The 26,532-nt window shown below is 44.1% G+C and overlaps 1 protein-coding gene across 1 annotated transcript in view; it reads right to left on the bottom strand.

Annotated features, from left to right (window-relative positions):
• NRXN3 (neurexin 3) overlaps nucleotides 1-26,532 on the bottom strand; it is a 1,605,778-nt gene that overhangs the window by 1,339,571 nt on the left and 239,675 nt on the right. The gene's annotated exons all lie outside the window — the stretch shown is intronic.

Below are 26,532 nucleotides of genomic sequence, written 5' to 3'. Positions count from 1 at the left end.
GAGGGGGATAAAATGAGATAATGTCTACATGTCCCTGGCACAAAGCCATACTAATCACAATAAAACTCCAATTTATTCAGCATTCTCTGTGTGCTAGGCACTGTGCCAAGTGCTTTACATACATCTTCTTATGTAATTCTCACCACAACCCTAACAGGTAGGAACACTATTCATCCCATTTTACGGATAAGAAAACTAAGATCCAGAGAGGAGGCTCTGTCATTATCAAACCCCTCATAGAGCAGCACATCAGAGAAGGGTCAAGCTACACTTTGGAATAAAAGAAATAGTCTCAAACCAGGACAAGTTACAAATTAGGGATAAGAATATCGGGCATCTCCCAGAAGTGAGAAAAAGACACAGACCAAGGTAGAGGGGTGGGGTCAAAGCAGTACAACCATAGCCCTGGATAACTGGAGCCTGAGACCTGGGCTGTCCGTTTTAGACGAACCTGTTCTTGGCCCTTCTGCAGCCACATCCCACCACAGGAACATATTAGTCTACAGGGCCAAATGGATGTTCCCACCCAGAACGAGCAACACCTGCCATGGCCCCCTTGTAGCGTGCATACCACTACTCAGAACTCCTTGCCCAGGTGCTCTAATCTACACGGGCTTTGACCTCTTCCCAGGGTCTATTCTCCCAAAAGCAACCCAAACCCCTGATGTACGCACTCTAGTGTCAAGAAATGGCCAAGGGGAAGCTGTCTGTAGCAGCTGTGGACTTCTGCAGGCGGGGTGTCCATGCAAATGTGGGCCTTTGTGGTGCTGAAGGTGGAGAGAGGGGAGGCTGCCCAGTGGCCTCCATGCATATTCTTGCCCCAGGCCCACAAATATCAGGGCAGGCCTTCTACTGAGCATCACACTCAACTACAACATTAGAAGGAAAAAAAAGAAATAAAAAGCAAACATTGCATCTCGCCAGCCGCCTATCCTTTCTTGCCCCTGGGGAGAATGAGCACAAGATTCTTCCCTCTCCTTCAGGAACAAATACAGAAAAGATTTTTTTAGTTGAGAGCCAAAGCAAACCTCCAGCAGTGAAGGGGCTGGGTTTCCTGCGTTCTGGGGCTCTTTCCGGCTGTCAGTGTCTGAGCTCTTCAAACACAGGAAGAGTTGTCTCTCCACAAAAGGCCAGGTGGTGTTAGCTTCATCCCCGACACAGAGCCCATTTATCCGCCTTTGTAGAAGACTGAGCCCCCCAAGCCCTGGTGCTGTTTGCTTTTGTTCTTTGATGCTAATAACTCCAGATTGCGAGATGAAGTGGAGGGGTAGCTGCTGTGTCAGGTGCCAGCCAGCCTGGGAAGGCAGCAGCAGAAAGAGGAGCAGGATGAAAAGCAGGAAGGAAGAAGGATGGCACTCCTGTGGGCCAGGTCACTGCTGTGCCTGAATACCTGAGGGGCTCTGACATACTTGCAGTGGCTCTGGCTTGAGGAACCAGTGCTTGACGGACAGTTGGAGGAAGAGGCAGTCTGTTTAAGATACGATCAGAGATCAGTGCAGACATCACCCTTTTTTTATGTTTTAGGGGTTTTGAGCACAGACATAGGGATAAGACAGCCTAGGGTTTGAATCCTGGCTTTGCACTTGTTTGTCAAATGGGTTTGCTTCATCTTCCTCTTTAGGTACATGGGAATAATGGTAGTAGAGTCAGTTCTGCTAGCAGCACCTATGCATTCCTAAAAGTCACCGCGCTACCGCGCTATGCAAAATTGCATAGTAAAAACCACAAGGCTTATAAGGAAAATGGGTTTGGGGCCTGACACCCCAAAACATCATCAGTGACACATAATAAAGACAATGAAAATAACTTCCACTGTTACAGTTCTTAATTTTTTCTATGTTCATATCTTTAAGAGTAACAATTGTGTTGTGCTTTGGTATCTCACAGTGTCCTTCAGTAGACTGACACAAGTTGCTGGTGTGATAGAAGAATGACAGACTGCAAGTTTACAAATTCTGTTTCATACTTGCAAAATGGACATACAAAAATAATTGAGTGCTTACCGTTAAATGCTTTCCATGTATTAACTCATTTTCTCCTCACGACAGCCCTATGAAATCATGCACATTACTGTCCCATAAATAAATAAATACTAAATAAATAAGTACTAAATACACAAAAAGATAGGAACCATTTTATACATGTTAAATGGTTAAGAAATATATAAATACTACAATAAGTATAGCACTTGAAAAAGACCGGAAGTCTGCTTGTAGAAGTGGGAAGCTTGCGAATTGTTGCAAAGTAGTGAAAAGATCATCTGAAATGATCACACCAAGTGTGGATGGGTGTGGCCCATAACACACACGGTAACTCAAACAGCTGGCACGTGCTCGAGGTGTGTTTTTGTGTATTCCTACACCGCTTGATTCAGCTGGCTGCAGTGTTCTGTCTTCACCTAGTGTTTATGCATGAAATCATGCATAATCAAAGCCAATTATTATGCTCAAATAGTTCCCTAATATATCAATTGCATTGGAACAGACTCGCATTTTCAAAACACGCGTTATAGCAGAACTGACTGTACCTAATTTATATGAATGTTAGGATCAAATGAGATGATCCATACAAAGTGCTTAGCACAACGCCAGGCACGGAATAAACATTCAAAAAAATCTTCCTGAAACTGTTATTAAGGTCTCTGCTGGCTTGTTGACAAATCCCTTACAAACTGAAAGTGCCAAACTGAGCTCCTATGGAGCTACTTAAGCCTTACAAACAGAAGCATCTCTGGGTAAATAATATTTCCCAGCCTTAGGTCATGAGATCGACACCTACAATAGGTTCCCACCCAACAGGATGAGGGCTTCAGAAAAGTCCTCATAGCAGACTGGACACTGCCAGAGCACAGGGCCCAAATGCTATCTTACTAAGTAAAGAAATGGATGCTGACCTCCCCAAATGATAGTGACCCACCAGAGAGAAAGGCACACACCTGCGGCTCAGAGAACACCAGGAAATCAAGAGAGAAACTGACCTAAATGAGAGGATGTCCCAGCATCTAGTAGACAGAGAGGAGTGCATCACAGGAGGGGCAAGAAATCAGTCAATCCTCATGTTAGAAAAACAGCCTGGATGCAGACATCTTCATTTTCCCTACCTCCTACAGATATCACAGGGTTCTGGAGTCAGGAAGACTTGGGTAAAAATCCTGGCTTTTCCGCACACTGCATATTTGATCTTGGGCATGCTAACTAACCTCTCTGAGTTCATCTGTAAAATGGAGACAATCATGTAGGACCAATGTAAGCATTATAAGAAGCTAATGTGTGCAAAAGCACGGGAAGGGAGCCTGCACAAAAGAAGTGCTAATCGAGGCTAGCAAAATCAAAATTATTGCATTACTTGGCCTGAGTGTTTTCCTTGAAAAGAGGATCTTCCCTCTTTCCAAGAATTCCTTGCTTTCTAGAATCTGGAAAGACTAACTCCTCAGGGCTTATGCCCATTGGAAGTATGGTCTGGCAAAAGCAAGTGGGTCTCCGGGGGCTTCAGAGGTGGTGAGTTCTGCAAATTTTACAATTCAATACAAGAAGAGCCTTGGAAGAAGAGGCCCACTGCAGCTCTTCTGTAGGGGGAGCTGTAATGGAGAGCAGGAAAGAGCCCTGGGTTTGGAATGAGAGGCCATGGTTCTTTGTTTTGTTTTCCTAAATCTTTTTCATTGTAAAATATACACATAACCAAATGTACCATTTAGCCATTTTTAAGTGTACCGTTCAGTGGTATAAAATACGTTCATATTATGGTGCAAGCATCACCACTACTCATCTCCAGAACTCTTCACCTCATTTAAACCTCACTGCAACCTGAAAAATTGAAATTCTATACCCCTCAAACAATAAACTTCCATGTCTCCTACCCCCAACCTCCGGCAGCCACATTCTACTTTCTGTATTTATGAATGTGACTACTCTAGGTACCTCACAAGAGTGGAATCTTACAGGATTTGTCCTTTTGTGACTGGCTTATTTCACTTAGCACAACATCTGCAAGATTCATCTATGTTATGTTTGTGTCAGAGTTTGTGTCAGAGTTTGTGTCAGAGTTTCCTTCTTTTTAAAGGCTGACTATGATGTGTATAAGCCACGTTTTGCTTACAGAAGCCCTGATTCTGAACTCGAACTTGCCAGCCTAGTACTAGCTGTGTGACCTTGGATAACTCACTCAGCCTCTCTGAGCCTCAGTTTTTACATCCATAACTTGTGAGAACAGTGACACTAATTTGACCAGGTTGCAGTGAGGTTTAAATGAGACCATTAACATGGAAGCCCTTTGTAAACAATAAAGTGCTACAAGATCCATCTATTCACTCCAGAAATATTAATCAAGGGGCAATTTCTTATTAGTTACTATGCTAGATCCTGGTGTCAAAAAGAAGATTGAGTAGGGTCTCTATTCACAATGATATTATAAAAGAAATACAAAAAAGTGACCTAGAAGACAAGGGCAGAAATCACTGCCCATTCTAATCTCTGTTATTTACCGGCCTCTACGTGTCAGGCACCTGGGGCAGCATTGTATTCATATGACCTCATTTAGTTCTGATGTAGATACCGACATAGATCCCCTGGCTATCCTCACTTAATAAACGAGGAAACCGAGGCTCAGGGAAGTTAATGTCCCCAAGTCCACTCAGCTCATAAGTGGTCGCCAGGATTTAAACTCAGCTTCTCTGAATCCAAAGCCCTTTTCCTCCCCCACAGTGCCATCTATCTATTTTCTATTAGTTCTTCCCTCACTAGCTTAACCACCCAAATCTATCAATCGCCCTATGAAACATGGGACAACTTTTCAAGAAACTGGTGTGGAAAACTGATGGAAAGCGCTGATAGTAATTAAGTATGTTAGAGTGTCCCCAACACCTGCTTCTGGGCAGGATCCCAGAACACATATTTCAGAGAAAGGATTGTAATTTGGAGCAACATATTCAAAACTGAATTCCATAAAAATACAACGTCCAGCAAGATGTGGCTAGGAGTTCCTTGCCCCTTCCCCAAAATTCTGCAGTCAAATAAATTTAGAAAACAGTAAGGAAAAGAAAGGTAATCAAGTATCTCTATAGTAAGATTTCTGAAAGCCTTACCTATACTAAGATACATTGCAAGGTCCAAGAAGGGTTTTGCGTGCAATTTTCCCAATGTTTCTGAAGCAATTGACACTTTTCTCTCCATAAAACAAAAAGCTCACAGATCACAGTTTGAGAAAGGCTCACTTTAAGATTCTCAGAACAGTTGGGAAGTCTTTTTATCATAAGTCTTTATCTTTACCCTTTTTGTTCCCATAGTAAGCCTTTGTGTCTGGTTCAATTCAAAATAGCTAACATTTATTGACCACTTACTATATTTCAGACACTGACTTAGGCACTGGAGGCTCAAAATAACTGTGGGTGATGCAGTTAGTAAATCTAATAAACCAAGATTGTATGTAAACATGATCGGGCAGCTGTATGTGGTCATCTATTTTCACACTTAGCATGAATGGGGGACCTGGGGTTGTCAGAGAATACCTCAAACTCTTTGCTGGAGAAACCTTGAAGTGGCCCCCAGAGGATGGACAACAACAATTAAGTGGAGAAAATTTTATAAGAACAATTCACCAAAAACCAGACAGTGATCAGATTGACACCCCTGAGGGTTGATCTCCATGGAAGGCACATAGCGCACCAGAAAGACCATCGGCTTTGAGATTAAACACCAAATTTGCTATTTATTATGTGACCTTGGTTAAGACACTTAAACTACATCTGTAAAATGGGAGTCATATCAATTTCAGAGTTGTTAAGAAGATCAAAAGAGGCAAATGCACATAAAATGCCTAACGATCTGCCTGGCATCATGCTCAGCACACATTAGTTTTTTTTTTTTTGATTGGTGACATTCTGGAGTAATGTGTTAAGAAAGAGTCTGAGGCTGCATATGGGCTTGGAAAGAAAAGGGGGTCCTGATTAATTAGCAGTGCCTACCATGGGCTTGAGAAGGAGGGGATTGCAGACTGGCTCACGCTAGCTGGGGACTTTTAACTGGATGCTTCCGCAAGCATCCTTGCCCTGAGAAAAGAAGTCTTCTAGAGACCCGGGGAACCTCAGGATAAAGCGAGCAGCTCTAACAGAAGGCTCTCTCACTATTAAGCCCCTGTCAGCTTTTCTGCTTTCCCTTACACCCCTCCCTTTCATTTTCAAAAAATGAGCAAAGGTGAGTCTTCCCTTCGTAAAGCAAGGGTGTGTGGTGATGTGAAATTAATATGGTACCTGCTTTGAACCTAAAAGAATGCTTTTTGAGTCTGAGAACCAAGCATGTCATCTACTCATTCGTGCCAGTCCCATTCTGAAGGGTTCAATGTGATTCTGCAGGTGCTTCCAGAGGGGACTCAGGGACCCAGGCAAGGTGGCATTCGGCTACCAGAAACAACAGAGATTAAGCAAGCAGAGGGGGAGCCCCTAGAAGGAACTTCACATTTTTATGTTTTGAAAAGATGCTTTTTGAGTTATAATTATTATTAGTCATCATTTTTGTCTTGTAACATTTGTGGTATTACAGTTAAAAAATAGTAAAGACATAAAAATGGGGATGGGGAGTGTTTATGGGATTGTTTCAAAGAGAACAGAGAGAGCGGAGGAGACGGGGAATTTTAGCAGTGGAAGAGCTCGAGGATGTCAAGCAGACCCATCCCTTTCGTTTTACAGGTTCATTCCACTGACACATATTCATTACACAGATCAATGTCAACGGACTGTGCTAGGCACTAGGATGATGACAAATGAACGAGACAGACATGGGCCCCTCACCTAGGAGCTCCAAGTCTAGCTGGGGAGATGGGCCATGAACAATCACACAGACAGTTATTTAATTATAATCACGACCAGTGCCATAAAGTTGTACAGGTGAGAGATGAGAGAGACAGAGCCAAGACAGGAGAATTGACAAGTCCACCCAGCTGGACGATTTTGAAGCTGAAACCAGAATTCTGGTCACCTGTGTCCCAGTTCACTGCTCTTCCTACTGGGCCACAGTCGGGGCACCAAAGCCCTGGCAGAGGTCTGGGAGAAAAATCCAGCACTAAGAGTACAATGGTGGTCACCAGGGGAGAAAAGCAAGTGGCCACATCTCTGCAGCTTCCATAGAGGAGCAAGAGTGTGAACCGGGAGATTTCACCGTCTTCCTGGACACTTGTTCATGCATCATAGTGATGGGAAATGGTTTCAGCTGCCCTAGGGTGAGAGCCTAAACACTAGAGCCTTCAACAATCAGGACAACAAGGGGGAAAGAGGAGAGCCTCCCCCAGAACCAATTATAGAGGACAAGGAATGGTATAGACCCACCACACAGACTGAGCTTTAATCTATCCTCTGTACTTTGCTTGAGAATTAATCACACAAATCCCTTGATAAATCTGAAGCTGTTATTAGACAACACTAACATTCCCCTTAGCGTAATCCAGACAAATACATCGAGAGAGGGAGGAATCCCGAGAGCCTGGGACACAGATCCCTTACACCTTCACACACATCCACACACGAACACATGCACAGGCACTGCCAGGCCCCCAGCCCCAACCCAGATGTCTGTTCCCAACAGCACCATCAGCCCCTGCCCTGATGGCTTCAGACAAGGAGGGGACACTGAAGATGGGAGAATAAGGCCTGACTCCCTCTACTCTCCATGTCTGCCACTGACCTAATAATTCTCCACAACAGAGGATTTTTCCTTTTTGGTCCTGCTTGTTTGTAAATCATGCCACCCTAGCACTCACACAGCCTAAGGCAGGCCTAGCTAGGAAGCAGGGGGAAGCCAAGAAGGGGAGCCTCAGCTGCCATTTCTTAGGGAGGCGGGTCGGTGGAAATTCTGTGAGGCTCAGAAAGAGAGCGAGGAGGTGGAGGGAAGGAGGAGGCAGGCACACCATCAGGACCATCCCAATCTCATATTCCTCCTCTGGTCTTCACTGAACTAGAGGAGCTGAATATTCTAAAATGAATATTCAGCACTCTGCTGCTAACTTCATCTATGACCTTGGGTAAGTTTCTTGATCCTTCTGAGTCCCTGGTCTCATGACCCTGATCTCGCGACCCCTCAGGTACGTTTTGAACCTGCTTTTAAAAAACCGTCAGGAAAAAGACTGACTTCAGTTGTAAGAAAATGTGGTTCTTCGAACTGCACAAATTGACCTGGAAAAAAATGAGACCTGTCAGGAAAAAATCAACACAAAATGGAACTGACAGCAGCTAAAAATGCACATGGCAAAATTTGTTATTGACTAAAAAAACTGAAGGAAGAATCAAACATTCACTACAAAATGTAGACCGGCAAATCTGACGTGAGAAAATTGGATGCGGTAGAAATAATGACCACAAAAGAATGTCCACAATAGAAGTTATATAGGCAAAATTCGATAGGCACACATGAAAAACAACTGATCGATGAATCAGATCTTCACTGGAGGGGACACGTGGAGCAGAATCGATCTTGTTAAAAAGAATTCAGTAAGATATAAATGAATTGGAAAAATACGAAATGGTTTAACTACGCTGAAGAGAAAATGGATTGAAGAATTACGAGCCCCACGTTATTTGCTTCTGAAAAATACTCGCTTGATAAAAAAAAAAAATTTTTGGTGTTTTATAATCCTGATTATATGAACATAGAGTTAAAAGGTCTCAGGGTCAAAGTGTGCAATCAAAGCATCTTGATAAATGCTGAAGAAAAATACATTATATGATCTCAGAGGTCCTGTCTAGTTGCATTTTTTTTTTCTGATAAAAGATCAGTGAATAAAATTATTCAAATACTTTACTCCTAGGAAGAAAGCATAGAAACCAGCTATTGCCTGTAACAATGATTCTCGGACTAATAGGTTTTATTCACCTGTAACAAAAGCAATTTAGAACAATTTTGGAAACTAACATAGGATAACTATATTTTTATTTTGCCAACAAAGAATAAAAACCCAAAACTGAAACTTTGTGTTCCTTATTTTCTTTAAAAGGCATTTGAACACGCCAAAAAAATAAAAGGGCATAATTTCAGAATTTTTTTAAAATGTGACTTTACAATAAACTTCCTGCATTATGTTTATTTTTCTTGTTTTCCTAAGGGATGATAAAACTTCATTCTAGCCCTTTTGTGTGCCTGGGTAGACTAGAGAGTCTCTCTGTGCTTCAGTCTCCTCATCCATAAAATGGAGATGAAAAGTAAAGCTACTTCACACAGTGCCTGAAACAGAGTAAGTGTTCAATAAATGTTAGCCTAAAACCCAGGAAACAGAGACCATTTAGGATCAAGTTGATGCCCAGCCTCAGATTGTACCCCTACTCCTCCAAGCTGAGGATTCTTTAGATGTCCTAGTAACAAGAGCCAAAGAGCACGGATTGATCAGGGTAACCCCTAGTCCTCTTCATGTACCAAGAAAACACACTGTGGCAGGTGGGAAGGCCAGGGGCGGCAGGACTGAGGACCTAAGTGCAAGGCAGAAAGGGCAGCTCTTTGGAAATGCTCACGCTGATTTCTGGGCTGCAGAGGGGACTCATGCTGTGCAGCTATTTGAGGAACAAGTCTCTTTAGGCTGGCAGCGAATGACACTCACTGTGGCTTTTTTGTTTCAGCAGCCTTTTATCTCTACCTTCTCTACAAAAGAGCTTCCTCTGTATAAATATTCTACCCCCAAATCCTCACCTCTAGGATGGAGATGTCCATGTATATGCCCACTTACCAAAAAAGATCAGCTGTCCTTATCCGATCACACTGACGGCTTCTCTCTGCCCATCCCCAGATGGTCCTTTATCCATCCATCCATCCACCCATCCGCCCATCCGCCCATCTGCCCATCCACCATTCACCCATCCACCATTCACTCATCCACCCATCCACCTCATCTCACCCATCTATCATTCCATCCACCCATCCACCTATCATCCACCCATCCATCTGCATTACCATCAACCATATTCCAAATACATGAAAGTAAAAAACATAGTTCTTGACAAGGATATTAGATAAGTCAATTAGATGAGTCCTTGGGCCAAGCAAGTGACAGTGAACATATACGGATCCTCTCCATTGCTTTCTCCCTGTTCTTTCTCATCTTAGATGCCGCCTCCTCAAAGAGGCCTCCCTAGCCACAGTTTTGTCTCACTAGATCTCCCCTTGCCCAGTTCTTTCCATCTATAGCACTCATCACAATTGCAATTATGTATACATTATATACCTATGTTTCTCTATATTTTCTTCTATAGCTATATTTTCTTCTAATTTATAAAGTCCACGAAGGCAGATACCATAGCTGTTTGATCACTACAGATTATGCTTGGCAATCAATGTTCTTTTAAATCAATCAATTCTCCTGATCCACATATCTTTTCTCAGAATGATGTAGGGGAATGAATGCCAGACTGAGAATTAGAATGCCTGGGCTCCAGTCCTAGGCCCTTGGCCAATTGCTAGCTGAGTGGCCTATTATAAGTTACCTTGCCCCTCTACGTCACAGTTTCACAAAAGGAAGAGATCAGATTGTGATGCTCAAGAGGTTGGGGAAGGGGTAATAAAATCTATGTGTGGGGGGCAGATATGTAAATCAAAACAATACTCATTTTACAATCTAATACAAAAGATTTCCACTAAAGCTTGACAAAAGCCTTTTGAGTAGTGGAACTATGCTGACAACAGACTAACAACAACAAAAGTTACTTGGGGTCATGGGTTACAAAAGATTGAGAAAATATGAGATTCCAGTTCAAGTAGTCATGGTTCAATGGAATGGCCCATGGGATGGAATAAGACACCAAGGATAAAAGTGGGGGTCCAAGAAGCTTGTACGTTTCTCTTTGCAACATTTGTCTGAATCAAGGTCAAAATCAGTCATATGCAGAGCCTAAAAAGGACAGAAGACAGGTCAGTGAAGAGGAAAAAGATGGTACCCCCTGCATGCTAGAGGCACCCCTGTCGGGCCAGCAGAGAACAGGGTTTGGTCATCAGTGGTCTCAGGAGCCACTATTCAATGCAGATTGAAGAGCGGGATGAATGAGGTAAGAGTTCAAACTCTACTTCAACTGCCCAGGCTTGATTCTTAGGCAGATAGATTGCTTTCTCTCTTCAACTCCAGTTCCCTCACTTATAAAATCGGGAAAATAGTAGAACCTCCTGGTAGAAGTGGTTGGGAAATTTAAAGGAAATCGCATTTAAAAGCACTTAACCGCAGTGCCTGGCATATAAAAGCTGCTTCATGAGAATTAGTTAATCATCACCATTATTATTAAACTTAGTCAATCAAAATAAACTGGTGATAAATCTTAAGATTTACATGAATTTAAGATGGCATCTTTGAAGCTATACTCAATCGTTTCATTAGAGGCAGGCACTAAGCTAAACCCAGCCCTGAGTCTACCGGTTCAACCTGTGATCCTTGGCCAGCAGACCCAAGCTGGGAGACCCGGCCTGAGAACCCAGTCCACAAAAAAAAAAGCCCTAGAACCCTGTGATTCTTAATTACGCCCCTGAACTTTACAAAGTCTTTGCTCTGCTAGGTGTGAAGAAGGACTCCAACATGCACAGAGACCACTGTTATGCTATGCTTCTCCTTTCAAAGCATCCATCACTTGATAATTGCTTGGTTAATTAAGCAGCATGGAGGCATGCCTGTCTTGTTCATCACTCTATGGCTAGGGCTTCCCCAACACATAGTGGGGCCCTCAGTAAATGTTTGCTGTTAATGTGGGAGGTGGAAAGAAGTACTTTTTGAACGACGTCACTGGGTTTCAGAAAGAGATTTTTTATGAGCATGCATGCTCACGCAGACTCCATTTCTTGGTTCCCATCACACGACAGCTGGGCCCCTAACACCTCAATTTCTTCTGCTTAGCAAAATGTTCGAAGGCGTTCCCCCTCCTTCCTAGGCTCCCGATTCTGACTTATGCTGGATAAGCAACTTCAGATTGCTGAACAGCAATACATAACACAGCTGGGCGAAAATTCCTGTGTCCTGAAATTCCTGGAAAACTATAATGCACAGCAAGCATTCGAAGGACACCGCCACCCCCAGCCCTGGAGAGTCGGAGACAGGAAGAAAGCAGCACGGCGACAACCAGAACAGAGCCTCAATTTCCTTAAGAAAGTATTTTGCTTTCTTTCCAAGCACTCTAGCCCTGGGCAGGGATAGAGAAACACAAGCGAATTCATTACCAGCACTTACATCACTGGCTACTGAGCCAGGTGTTCCCATGCCTCCAGCACGGGAGAGCTTGCTCTTTCAGCTCACAGGGACCAGAGTCACAGGACTGTCTTTCCAACACCTGGAGAATATGTGTGGCTTTGAGCTGAGATTCAGTGCTGGTACCCCCAAGAGTCTAATGCCCAACTCCAAGAAAAATGTAGCCAAAGCTTTCATATTTAGTTCACATGGTCTCAAATAAAAGCAAAGTGTAAATCAGAATGCCAACTCACTGATGTTGGTTGGGCAAGTCACCTCATTTCTCTGCGTTTATCTCTTTTAGGTCATTGAGTCCTTGATTCTCAGTGGATTCTGATGTTCTAGGAGCCAGAAACTGTCATGAGCAGAACATCCAAAACCCTCTCAGGCTCATCATCAATACATGAGACTTAAGTTTCTATTTGTAGAATTCTTCTCAAATGTCTATTTGTAGAAACTTTCTCAATTACCTCATTAAATTGAAGGTAGAAGAAAGGCCAATGTGAATAGCTTTTGAAACTAAATTACGTAATTTTTTGATGCCGTTTTACTACATTCAAGTGCATGCCTCAATTTCAACCAGGTTAAGAAGATGCAACCTTTCAATGTTTGACCAGTGAAGAATTTTAAAGAACTTTCCTTTGTTCCTAGTTTCCTTCTGTATTGCTGGTCATCTGCTTTACTCTATTTCATAGATTCCTTTTCCTCTATTATATGAAATATTAAGTTTCCTAAAGGTTCTGAGGTTAGCCATCTTCACCTTTCGATTATACTCCTTGCCTGGACAACCTTATCCATGTGGAAACCTTCCTTCACCCACTAAAAGAACAATGCTGACACCTGTGCCCAGTCCTGTCCTCTTCCCCAGCACAACCATTGCTCCCACCTGCCTCTACCCATCTCCCTACAGGTGTCCTACAGGTTCTGAAGATAAGGCAGGATATGGACAAACCAAAATTTATTATTAACTCTCTCCCACCTTCACCCCAAATCTGCCCCTCTGACTTCTCAGTCCTAGTTATATCTACAAGCAGAAGAGCATGTTATCAAAGCTCCTATATCGCCTTTTGAATAATAATAATAATAATTGGTAATCAATAATAATTCATAATAATGACTAACACTCACTGAATGCTTGCTATGTGCCAAGCATTGTTCTAAGCATTCTCCGTGCACTATCTCATTTAAACCTCAAAGCTATCCTAAATGGTGGGCACTATTAATATCTCCATTTCGAAGATAGTGAAACTGAAACACAGAGAAGTTAAGTCCTTTTCCCAAGTTTGCACAGCTAGTGTGTCAGAGGCAGGCAACCTGAGTCCAAAATCACTAATTGTGACTTTGCAATGATGAAGTTTCTCTCCTTAACATCTCTGCAGTTGGCTCTTCTTCCATCACTACTCCTCCAGTACAGACGCTTCTCTCACCAGAATCACACAATAGCCTATACCCGGCCTTTCTGCTTTAAGCCTTCTAATTATCAGACAATCTATCATGCAAACTGCCCCTATCGCCAACTTTCTAAAATTCAAATTTGACTATCACCAACTCAACTGAAAAAACTTCCAATGACCCCAGTTGCAGGAAAAAAAAGAATGTCCAAAATCCCTACATAGCATTTCAGACCCACCTACCAAACTCCTTATTTCTCCCCATGGGCTTCAGCCATTCAAGCCACATTAATGACTACGAACTACTGGAAATAGAATCCTGCCATTTCATAGGGCTGTCCTGAATGCCCCTGCCTCTCAGTCAACAAAATAAAGCTTCCAAGTTTCCACTGTGAGGTTTCTTCCAGCCCAACCCCCACCCCAAGCAGGGTGGATCACTCCCTTTCAAGCTACACTACAAACACTCTACCTCATACTTCAGCAGCTCCAATACGTCTTGCACCTCTTTGCCTGACAGGCTTCCCAACTAGACCCATGAGCTCCTCAAGGGCAGGGGCTACAGTGGCACATTACAGACACTCACTCCATGAATGTTGGAAGAATGAACTTGTCCCAATAAACAGATGGCCTATTCCAACAAATAGATAGTTATACATCAATGACTGTTTTGTAAATGCTTGAAGATACTTCGAAGACTTTGGTCTCTTTCGGGATCCGAAGTTGCCCCAGTCAATAACATGATGTTTATGCTGAAAGAAGCTCTGAAATAATACAGTATAACCGTCCCTACATACCCATCGTGAGTTAAAAATATCATTAAGTCGAAATGTATTTAATGCACCTAACCTATTGAACATCACAGGTTAGCCAAGCCTACCTTCGATGTGCTCAGAACGCTCACATTAGCCTACAGGTGGGCAAAGTCATCTAACACAATGAGTACACTAAAGAGTATCAATTGTTTACCCTCATGGTATGGCTGACTGGGAGCTTGAACTCACTGCCACAGCCCAGCATCACAAAGGGTTACTGTACTGCATATCACTGGCCCAGGAAAAGACCAAAGTTCAAAATTCAGAGTACAGTTTCTACTGAATGCTATCACTTTTGTACCATTGTCAAGTCAAAAAGTCATACCATTGTAAATGAGGACCCATCTGTATTAGCAATTCCTAACAGTGAGGCCTCTGAAGGAGGGAAGTGTGACTAGAGCACCTTTCCACGCGGCCCTCCAAAACTACCTGGCCAGGTCAACCAAGACCACCACACAAAGGGCTGAAGACAGAGTAGAAAAGCCCAACACACACCAATGGCATCAGGAACACATTTGGCATCAGCCCTCTCCGCCTGAAAGCTGCAAGCCCAGGGGCTGAGAAATTTTAAGAGGAAGCCAAGAATAACCATAACTAATTAAAGAGAGATAAACGTAGACTTGAGTGGCCTCCAAATCTTTTTGACCAAACTACCCATTAAATAAGTTTACTATGTTCTCCCAATAGATATATATATATATATAGATATATACACACATATATATATATTAATTTGCATATCAGTTTACCATACATTTTATTATTCTCTGCCCCAAAGAAAGCTCTTGCCATTTGCTGCCTGTTAAAGGCCACTGATGTAGAGGATAACATTCTCATCCCCCAAAAGGCAGAGATGTATATGATCAAAGGGTGGGTCTGGCTGCCGAGATCCCCAGAACCATGGAGTCCTTGGTCTGAAGGCACACACACACCAGCACACACTCCTGACAGGTGTCACTGCAGCACCTGTCGCACTCCTTATAATGACTGGGCTTGGCAAAGTGATGTATTTCATGGTTCGACTGCTCTAAGCATCAAAATTCTTCCTCTGTAGCCCTGATCCCTTCAAGTCTCCTGCCCGTTATCCACTCTCTCTACATGGCAGCTCTTCTGATATCCGAGGACAATTATCCTGTCCCCAGTGAGCCTCATTTTCTCCAGGGAATCCACACAAGCTAATGGGGCCTCTCCATCTCCAGTGACAACTACGTGCCTGCCTCAAACAGCCATTCCACAAGCATTTACATGGTCCCAGGCTGGCTGCTGTGTATAATTGTTACAGGAAACCATTGGTTTGTAAACAACAATAAAAGCCTTTCTAGTCTGTCCTCAACTAGATCAAACCAAGTGGAAGGTGTATGTGCTTGACACAGATTCAATGAAAACTTTCCCACAGCAAACATACCACTTTTCCCATTAAAAGAGAGAAGGCATTTCCAATGGTAGCCCAAGCCACTGTGGTCCAAGTAATATCTGACCTCGTTGAATAAAGTATTAAATAGCCATCACTGAGTCACATTCCTGGGATGCTGCATCCATCCATCATTGATGTTAGTACATACATGCAATATACATGACGAGACAGGTGTATATGCATACAAAACATGAATGCACACACACACAATGTGCTTTATTAAGGCAACAAACACTTATTGAGCACCTGCTTCTTATCAGATATCAGAGACATGGTATTTAGAACCCAAACCTATATGTACAGTAATTAACAAAAGGAAACAGAGTTCCACCTGTCTTAGAGTTCTCAAAGAGAGCACGTCTTCACGTACTTTCCTGCAAAAGGAATTGGGAAACCCAGCTGAGTTATTACAACTTGCATTAAGAATATGAAAGTCGAAGGGAGCCAAAAGACACATTAAAACGTAGCCACTGGTTATATATTCTACTCAGAGAAAAAAATAGCCTCAATCTGCATTAACACAAGGCTGAAAACTCAACATCAGTACAAGCAAACAGCAAAGTTTCCACAGCAACTAAAACCCAACCATCTTCTTCCCATGGGGCCATTACCATATGACTGTGAGATGACCAGGACAATTTCTCAGTAGATGAATGGTGTCCATGGAGTCTGGCTGGACAATGGGACTGCAGAGCAGAAGTCAGTGACTCTGAGTACACTTCAATGTTTGGACTCAAAATGATGTCTGTGGGCTTTGCTCTTAAAAGCAAACTATTTTAAACCACAAAATTATAAGATGGGTTCTCCTTTCTTTGCTGCAGTGTCAGTAAAGTGACTGTCAAGGGAGAGGTGGCTGAGAGCCAAGTCTAGCCTCATCCCCTTTGAGGTGCAAGAGGGAATTTGCTTGGCAGGTCTCCAGTCTATGCCAATGTGAGAGAAACATCTTCTAGCCCTGCCTAATCTCTCTTCCTAGGAGACCTCTGCCTAACAGTGCCAAAAACATGGGATACCCAGGGCAACCTGGCAGAGCAGGAAGCGTACACTTTCAAGGCCAGTTTCCAGGAGCAACCACTCGATACTGCTTCATCTCGTGCCCTTATAAGCATCCTGTTAGGCTTTTTAGCAAAATCTTGATATCTGTTAGGGTGTCTGACGTTGGCTGCCAGGATGAGCTTGTCAAGCAAGTCCAAACCAATTCCAGTTTCCTCTATTCCATAGCATTCTAGAATTTCTCAGCTTATTGTCGAGCCATTAGAGATTTCCAGGAAGCTCCTTGGAAACTCAGAGATGCTGAAAGCTAGCTGGGTATGGAGGAAGATGGGACATCTTAGGGGATGAAATGAGGCCCAGATAACAGCCAGAGATGGGCTAAGCATGAATCTTTCAGAGTGCAAGCTCCCCAGGAACGGAATGACTGGCGTATGAATCACCTGCTTACATCAGACTCTCTTCCCACATCAATCCCTCCCACATTGTTTGAGATTAATCACAAGTAGTTAATTCTAAATAACTCAGTGGTGTGTGCACTGCTAGCTCCATATTAGAGAATCCCTCTGAATTTTACCTTGACACAAGGGTTATTTCCTGCAAAGCGTCATCCAGAAATGTTATGACCCATGATCCCTCTCGCCCACAGGCCCATTGCAAAGGTCAGGTTGCTTTCATTCGAATGAGGAGGACCAGTAAGGAAGTGACTGAGAAGCTAGCTGCCTTTGGCCTGACACAGGAAGTAACAGCAGTGATCAGAGATAGAGTAGGCTGCCTTGAAAAGTAGTGAGCCCACCTCACTGCAGTTGACTAAGGAGATTTGGGGAGAAAGGGAAACAAATATATAGTGAAGAAGAGGATAGGAAATGAGTAGTTAGCCCCAATAACCTTTAAAATCCTCTCCAAACTCATTATCCCATGATTCTTCACAATGTACCTTGGTTCCCAGTGCACTGAACAAGGGCAAAGTCATGACTAGGAGGTAATATAAATGCTGTACTGTCTTCTACATAGGTCATGGGATATGTGCTTTATTCCTGACAGATTTCTCCTGTACAATGGAGTCCCCCTAAATTTTATGTGTCTCCTGAAAACTACGAAGGGGCTCACAAAACATCACCTCAGCCCAAACTCCAGCCTGCTCTTTCCTGACCCAGATCAAGCAAATGCACCGTTGGATATTAGTCTTTTAGGAATTCTATGAGTAAGAGGCTTAACACCCTCAAGCCCACTCCTCCCCAATCTCTCAGACATCCAAGGCTAACCGTGCAAGAGACAGGACCCCTTCCGGAGAGGAAAGAAGACTGAGAGAATGAGGAAGAAAGAATAACTCATGAGTGTCTGGCAACTTCCCAGCCTTGCCAGCCGTCTGCTACTGTTCGGATCACAGATAAATGATTTCAGCCTTGTTCATCCCTCCTGATAAGTGGGCTACTTGTTTTTATTTAAAAGCAACTTATTAAGTAGGCTGTACTCTGTCACACTGCACTTTCTCTGTTCTCCAGGGGCTGCAGGCAGCACACTGCCAATCCTACCTGGAGGAGAGGTTATGGAATTGCCTGGAATGCACTGCCTGCTGGAGTGGAGACATCAGCCCTCATGTTGCCAACAACCGCTGCTCTATTGAGATCCTGTCCTCTGAAGACTTCTCACTGGCAAACAGGACTTCTTCGGGAGAACCAAACGAGCAGGCGAGAGACAAAAATGTCAGGAGAGGATCGGATGCATAGTCTCATGGAAAAACTTGAAGGCAAAGCTCCCAGAGTCATTTTCTTAGCTACAAAGATACCCTACTTAAATAAGAGCCTCAGTAAAACCAAAAGGATCCTCAATAAATTTCGCAGCTTAAACTGGGAGCTTCACGTTGCCTACAGCACAGGTCCCTGCCTTTCTTTCATCTCCATGCCTTTAGGCTTTTGCATACCCTTACAGAGTACTCGTGTCCGGGAAAGACTGAAAGCATTCACAGTTTCTAGGACCACACGCAAAGTAAGTTTTATCAGAGCAGCGCTGGGTGGTTTGGCTGGATGACTGTGAGATCAATTTGTTTCTAAAAGCTGCTGGCACTGGTTTCTGGGTTTTAAAACATTTTTTTTTAACTTTGGGAAATACATTATTTAGCAATATGTCGACATCAGTGGTGGTTTGAGAACAGATATAGACGATGACACATTTAAAGGGGGCCCTGTATTGCTTTTAAATAGGTCACCCAAAGACATCAATTTCTGGAGAACAACAGCAGTAATGACAACCCACTGGCACTGTCAGTTCCCAAATAGATCACGGAGACAGCCCTGCATGGCCACGCTCTCTCTCTCTCCTCTGTCAGCCACAGCCTGTCACCTGTGACACAGCCCCAGTGTGAGCCAGCGCAAACCCAACATCCCAACTTCAGCTGCGAAAATCTCAGGAGGGGGACTGAGGTGTTCCCTCTGTTTAAACACCAGCTTGTTCCTCCAAATTTATTGCAAACATTTCCAAACACTTCCTCTTTACCCACTGGATATCCTAGATGTCTCCTCCTCCCCCCACGCCTTCCTAAATGATGTTCCTATGTGCCTGTCATCCTCCCACACTCCCTCTCCATGGCTCTTCCTGACCTGTTGGTAATGAGGTGAAGAAAAAATTTGTCTGTGATGAAGGGTCATAGGTCACCAGGGAATCGCACATACACCCAGAGCAACATTGCTGTCACCGGACAGCAACGCATCTTCTTAACAGTGGCAGATCCACAGAACTGGGGCCGGGAGCTTATGATACTGGGGATTCCTTAAGGAAAAAATTACACATACCAAATTAGGTGTGAGGCCTTGGAAGAGGCCTATGCCAGTGAGGATATAGGAAAGGTTTAGTTTCATGGTAAATCTGCCTCTGTAATAATCCTCCCAGACATGCACACAGACTCCAGGGAAGAGAGAAGAAACGTAAACACGGGAGAAAGAAGTTTGGTTTTGTTATCGTGAAGAGAGTCAGAAGGAAGCAGGAGAGCAAGAAGGAATCTGACAGAATAATCCAGAAGCTCCATTTTTTACCGCCAACCCTGGATGGGGTGCTTCCTGGCACCTGGGAAACCAAAGGTAAGTCTGAAGAGGTCGTGCTGTCCAGTGATGCTCCAGTGTGGTGTAGCTGTGCTCCAAATGCCTGGGAACCCGTGGGTCCAATCCCCAGTCACTTCCTTTCAAACCAGGGTCATGAGAGTGAGAATTAAATACTCAGATTCATTCATTTAATTCTCTCACATCCTCTCATATTCTCTTTTTCTTTCTGACTGGGAGGAGCAAGGCTCCTGGGACTGGCGTAGCTGATAACCTCCTACTCTAGTAGTTTGACATTTTGCTTATCATCAGCATCCAGGGAGGCAATGCTCCATTTCACCATGGAGACACAGGCCATTTGTGTTGATGAAGAGAGCCTAGGAGCAGAAATAAAATGCCATGGTGGGGATCTGGGCTCTCAGGTCCCAGAGATACCTGCCCAACAGGCAGCATTTGAGCCTGTCCCCACACCTTCTTCCTGCAACAGGTTTAAAGGCACCTCAGGTCTAGTCTGGTCTTCTCATCTATTCAGTGGGATGGCTAGGCCTGTCCTACCTGCCTCATCGGGTTGCTGTGGGAGCCAGAACACCATGTTTGCAGGCAAAAGAGCTCCGAATATGGTCCCACAGGCACAACCATCATCAGAAAAACCCCATGCTCTTAGGCAGGGGCAAATGGCAATGAGATTGGATTCTATACTCTCTTTAAATCCCTCCTTCGATCTCTGCCATCTCTCAGACTGGGACAAAGGCAAACGGCACAGGTGGCAGGACTCAAAGGGAAACTTCAAACCTGTGAAACCAAATGGACACACAGCTTGGTCCTATGCATGCCAGGAGACCAACAGCCCAGAGTCAGGACTTGCTCTTTCCCAGAGACTATGCTTATAACTTTATACGTTTTGTCTCATTTTATGCTCTCAACAACTCTATAACGTATGATTTCTGATTATCTCTGCTTTGCTGCAAGGCAGGATAGCATAGCAGTTAAGAGTGTGGGCTCTGAGGTCAGAATGCCTAGATACAAACCCCAGCATTGCCTCTTATTAGCTATGTGACCTTGAACAAGTTATTTAACCTCTTGTCCCTCAGCTTCCTTATCTACGAAATGAAAATAATAATGGTGTGTCAAAAGTGATTGTGAGGGTTACAAGAGCTAATACATGCAAAGCAGTTAAGACAATGAAGGCATGGAGTGAGTGCTCTATGATTGTTAGCTATTATTTTTATTATTATTGATGAGGATACTGAAGCATCTAAAACCTTCTCCAAAGACATATGACTTGTAAGTAGCCAAGCCCAGTTTTAAGTATAGATCTTTTTCACTCCAGAATCTATGCCTTTAACAACTACACTAAACTTCGAGTTCCAAATTTCTCTGCTCCTCATTTGTCAGATGGGGCTAGTTAATGATATCAGTGACACAGGAGTGTTATGAGGATTAGATGAGACAATACATATAAAATATCTAGGATGTCAGGCACGTGGTGGTATTTAATAGTATAGTAATAATATCACTATTATTTTTGTCCTGGAAGGGTACCTGATCTTCAGAGCCCTGGCCCAAAGCCTCTCTCACTCTATTTCCATCTCTGGGGCCTCACTGCTCTGGACTGCACTGTGGGGCCAATAATTGCAGGACAATTGGAGGCATCAGGGAGGGCACCTTAGTCCCATCCCCCAAGCACATCCCACATCCCCTCTTCTGTCCTGTGAAGGAGAGAGAGGGCCCAGATGATGGGCAGCTGCCCCAAGAACTGGAAGCCATCTTTCCTGGGCAGCCTGCAAATGGAGATAGGGGACCTGAAGATAATTAGCCCCCAGGGCTGGGCCTGTGGTGTCTCATTACCAAATGCAAATGCAAGTTCATGTGCCACTCAAGGCTCCTGGCAAAACGCCTACCGACCCCTCAACCCTGCTGAATTTGGACCTAAGCATTACCCCAGGCCCACCCCCTTTGCAGCCTGCAGCTGGCATGCAGGCTCTGCAAAGGGATAGGGATGCTCTCACCCCATCAAAGGGGGAACAAGGAAGATGGGTCTTGCTTCTTTAAAGGAGGCTGAGAAGCTATTGGGGGGTGGGGGTAAAAAAAATTGCTCTTCTCTCCGCAGTTAAAAGAGGGATAATTGGAGCAAGTGGCAGGCGGCTGCTCTGCCATTTAGCATACAGCATATCCAGGAAATCTCACTTGGTAATCAGGAGGAGAGGAGGAAAAAGGAGCAATCAGACCCCTATTCAGGCTCCATTTAGTGACAGCCCCTGCTGGCTGGGCTGGTCCCACCTAACTCCTGAATGTGGGTGAGGCACCATGTCTCAGAAGCAGCAGTCCTCCTTTGTGTATGTGTTAAAGCCTCGCTTCTGTGCTAGTCTCCAAACCAGGGAGAAGGATTCTGAAAGGAGTCAGCTTTTACTCTCTGATTACTCACCACTCTCCTCCAGCCCCCACCGCCCAGACTTTTCAGGGTTGACACAGATTAGGAACAAAGCCCTATTACAATTCTGGCAGGATGTGCACTGGAAAGGGGGAGGTGAGATGATTGTGTTTTTACACAAGTGCACACAACAGGAGGATCTAGCCAGGGCAATCACTGGCACCTAACTACAGCTTCAGATGCCTCTGCCCCTTGGTAAATTCTCAGGGGTAAGCACCTCCTAGTGGCATACCATTCTATCCTAGTTCTGGCTTTGAGAAATGGGGTAAGAGTCACAAAATTCTCAGTAAAAACTGATTGAAATTCACTTTCAGGAAGGCATACCAAGGCCACGCAGAGGAGTTGAGCCATCAGTCAAACCAACCTGAGCAGGATATCATCTTCAGACAGTAGGAGGGATGGGGGATGGGAGGCCAGTGGGCACCACACAACGGTGTGCTTGTGATAATGCTCTGGTCCCTATTACCAGCACCCACCGCTATACTTCCCTGCTGGATCCCAACACCTGAAAACTTTACAGCTGAGACTCAAGACAAGCAGCTTCTGGTCTGTGCTCCTGCACATAGCAGGCAATGTAATGAGCTTTGTAAATAGAGATCGACCTGTGAAGACTTCTCCATCTTGCCCTGGCCCTACCTCACCTGCAAAAGGCTGACATCGTGCTAAGTGTACTGTTCAGGGAGACTTGTACTGATATTTATACACCTTCATGACCATCAGATTGTTGAGAAATTCAATACATGTACATTCATAACTAAGAATGGATTAAAAACAAACAATTGAGTTTAAACTCATCAAAGTAATGGCAAACTCTCAATGACCCATGAGGGAACTACTCTCTAGAGGGAGCTCAGGCTACATCCTCATTCCCAGGTGAGCTTCAAGGCTGCCCATAACAGGACAGACAAAAACCAGGTGAATATGCTGTGCCATAGTTCAACTAAATCCCAAACCTGGTACATATAATTTAAAAATTATTTTTAATTAACTGCACTTCTTCTGTCCTTCAAGACCATTACTGAAAAGGCAAGATTAAACATTGACATGCTCAAGTATAAAGTTAAGCACCAAAACATTTTATTTAGAAACATAACATCTAGAAGTAAATCTAGGTGGGACTTCTTCTCCTTCCATCATGTGCCAGAGTGTTCCACATGACCATTAATTGGGTTGGGAGTCTTAGAATGAAGTCTTCCCGTGTAGGCTGTGTGGTTCAGTCTGCGGCCAGAGCTAAAAGCCATTCACTACACAGAAGAGAAGGTACTGTGTCCAGTACCTCTTACCACTAGGTCCAACTCTCCCACAGCAACTGGTGTCTTCTGGGTCTTACCCAGAGAAGACACCCAACAGGAGCTCTAAATAGCCCAAAGCACATTTAAAAATGGGGTCCCTCTATGCATTCTTCCTGGGGTGCAGCATGGAGACATTTTGGAGCCATTGGGGTGAGAAAGCCAGACAAGCCAAGAAAACATCAAGGCTGCCAGCATGCTAGGAACTAATGGACCACAGAGAGCGCCTCCAACAGGCCCTGACCACATCCATCTGAAGTGGCAGGAGCCCTCTCAGCTCCTCTTGCTCTTGAACTGCTAAAGCGTGAAGTACGAAACAGATCTTTCATGCCAAATGCAGGCCCTCACATAATCAAATGGCAGAGCCCATCCTGCAAATTGAGACAATCAGATGCCTGGTACCCAGGACCAACTGCTGGGAATCAGTCCCCTAGTTTCAGTTCTGTGACATGTGCGATTTAAAGCAGGGACGGGGAAGGAATGGATGCATCTTTACTACCTGATTCACCACATTATCTTTAGGAAAATGGGTAAGCATTCGTTTAGGCTATATATCTTGTTTTACGCAGATCTGCTTGACACTCAGCAGCTGCTGTGATTTTTTTTTCCCCCTTAATATGTTACAGGTGAGTTTTTTCCCCCGCTTAGTCTAAAAATTAACTGTGTGGAGAGAACGAATCTTTTCTAAAAGACTGCAATGCATTTTTGTGATTAGACATGATTACAATTACCAAGACCAACAGCTTCCAAGTTATCAACAGTAAATTCGGATACTTCTCCCAACAGTTACCCTCACCTCGACCTTTGCACTGCTCTGTTCCAAGCCAACCAAGTATTCCTCTTACTACAGGGTTTATTTATTCTATTTACGTATCAGGAGAATAAATGAGCTATTCTGTGTGTTGGCCTTCTACAGATTGGAGTATCAATCTATAGCCACAAGATGATCTGAAGCCTGTAGGAAGAACTATTATTAATATATATTTAACTATTAAAAAATTGTCTTCGATTTCTTCCAAAAAATTCCACTGGAGACCTAATACACATGCATGCACTCATGCACACACACACACAAAACAAAACAAAAAAGGGGCAGAAAGAGAAGAAAAATTGTATACATATACAGGATTGAGATTCTTCCTGCAGAAAAGTGCTGATCCAGACCTGCCCAGAGGAAATGAGTTCTTTTTAAACTGAAAAATGCAATCAGGGATAATCAGCAAGTTAACAACACACTTGCAAACACCCTGGTCCCTAGAAAGGAAGAATGCCAGCTTTCAACGCAAGTTCTGAGAACTGAACAGATCCTTTGGGCAAGTGAAAAACAAGTCATCACGTCAGCGTCTTCAAGCAGAACTTTCTCCAAAGCCAAGAAGCTTTGGAACAGCAGTCAGCTCCAGAAGGCACCTGCTCGTGAGAAGTGCTTCGATAACCACATTCCCAAAGTGGCTTTGTGGGTTGGGCTTGCCTCAGCTCCTCTTCCCCATCCCTTTTTCCAGTGGGTTCTGGGTGGGGGGTGGGGGGACAGAAGCCACAAAGGATGACATGTGTGTCCTGCATCTGCCCGTCTTGCAGCCTGTCCTCAGGAAGGGAGATACCATGCCCAACCCAGCAGAGGAACCCAGGGAGCCCTCCTGCAATAGCCCGTATGTGACCCACACAAAGGCCTCCGACAAGACCTTGAAAGTGTCCTAGTCTCCAGCACATACCGCCTGTGAAAAAAACCTTGTTTTTATTTTTAAAACATTTTTTAAATAGCTCTAGCAGCTAAAGTTCTTATCAACTATAACCTACTTTAGGGGTTCGGCTGTTCTGTAAAAGTTTTAGCAACGCCCGCAGACACTATTTTTTCATTACAAATCACAAGGCAGTGAAGCCTCACTTGAATGAAGAGACCCCTGGAGTCAGTGCTAAGACACTTACCTGGCTCCACCTACTCGAAAACATACAGATGCTCGGATCCCACCCACTGCCCCACAAGCATCTGAATGAATTGGTCTGCGGTGTGGCCTGAGAGTTTTTAAACTTCTCCAGGTGATTCTAATGTGCAGCCAAGGCTGAGAGTCACTGTTCTGCCCTGTACCATCCCACCACCTCCCTGAAGATACCAGCATGGGGTGGCAACACAAACATCCCTAGAAGGCTCTAGGGCTTAACTCGAAAAGCATGGGAGGAAATGTAACTTCCGTGGCTCTTTCTCATCCCAACCTCCCAACATATACTCATATAGCCAGCTCTTACATAGTAGGTCTTCCTACTGAAATGCAGAACTTCAGTGAGTCCAGAAGTCCAGGTATCTGGATTGTGAGTAAAGTCTGAGCCACTTCTTTTAGATCTAATCCCAAAGAGTCAGAATTTGATGAATAAAATGAGAGCAGCCTAAGTCCTTTGGCACAAGTCCCTTCCTCCCTCTCCCTGGGAAGTTGTAGTTGAACTTGGGAGGTTCTCTGAGGCTATCCTGAGTATTGCCAGCTCCCTCAGAGGCTTGGTTGGACAAGGCTCCTGTCAGTCTTGGTGCCTTCCTCTACCATTCTCATACACAGAGAGGATAGGAAAGGAAAAAGGAACTTCATATTAAAAAATCCTAGTGCAAGAATGAGGAGGCAAGAAGGCCCGTCCCCAGATGCCTCGTCCACCCGCCAGACACCTACCCAAAAGATTGCGGTAGGAGGGGCACAGCTAAAGGGCTGGGTGTACAGCAGGGCCAAGCATGGACCAATAATCCATCCACTTTAGTTCTTCTTTGCACAGGCCTTCCTTATGCCAGGGATTATAAGGAAGAAGTAATGGGAGGTTCCCATCTATCCCCGAGGGTCCAATTCTCAAGGGATCGAGATAACCACGTTGCCCGTTTCTATCTGATTTCTTGCCCTCTGTCGATTCTGCTAATCTGTGCTGAGGTGGATGTAGCTGAGCTAGGCACAGATCTGCGATCTACTCCATCTAGCCCTTTGAGTACAGCCAAACATTTGAGTAAGGAGCCCATGGCTGAGTAGCCAGGA

The sequence above is a fragment of the Pteropus medius genome, unplaced genomic scaffold (assembly GCF_902729225.1).
Source record: "Pteropus medius unplaced genomic scaffold, Ma_sr-lr_union100, whole genome shotgun sequence".
Lineage (NCBI taxonomy): Eukaryota > Metazoa > Chordata > Mammalia > Chiroptera > Pteropodidae > Pteropus > Pteropus medius.
This window is presented reverse-complemented; position numbering and strand designations above follow the sequence as displayed.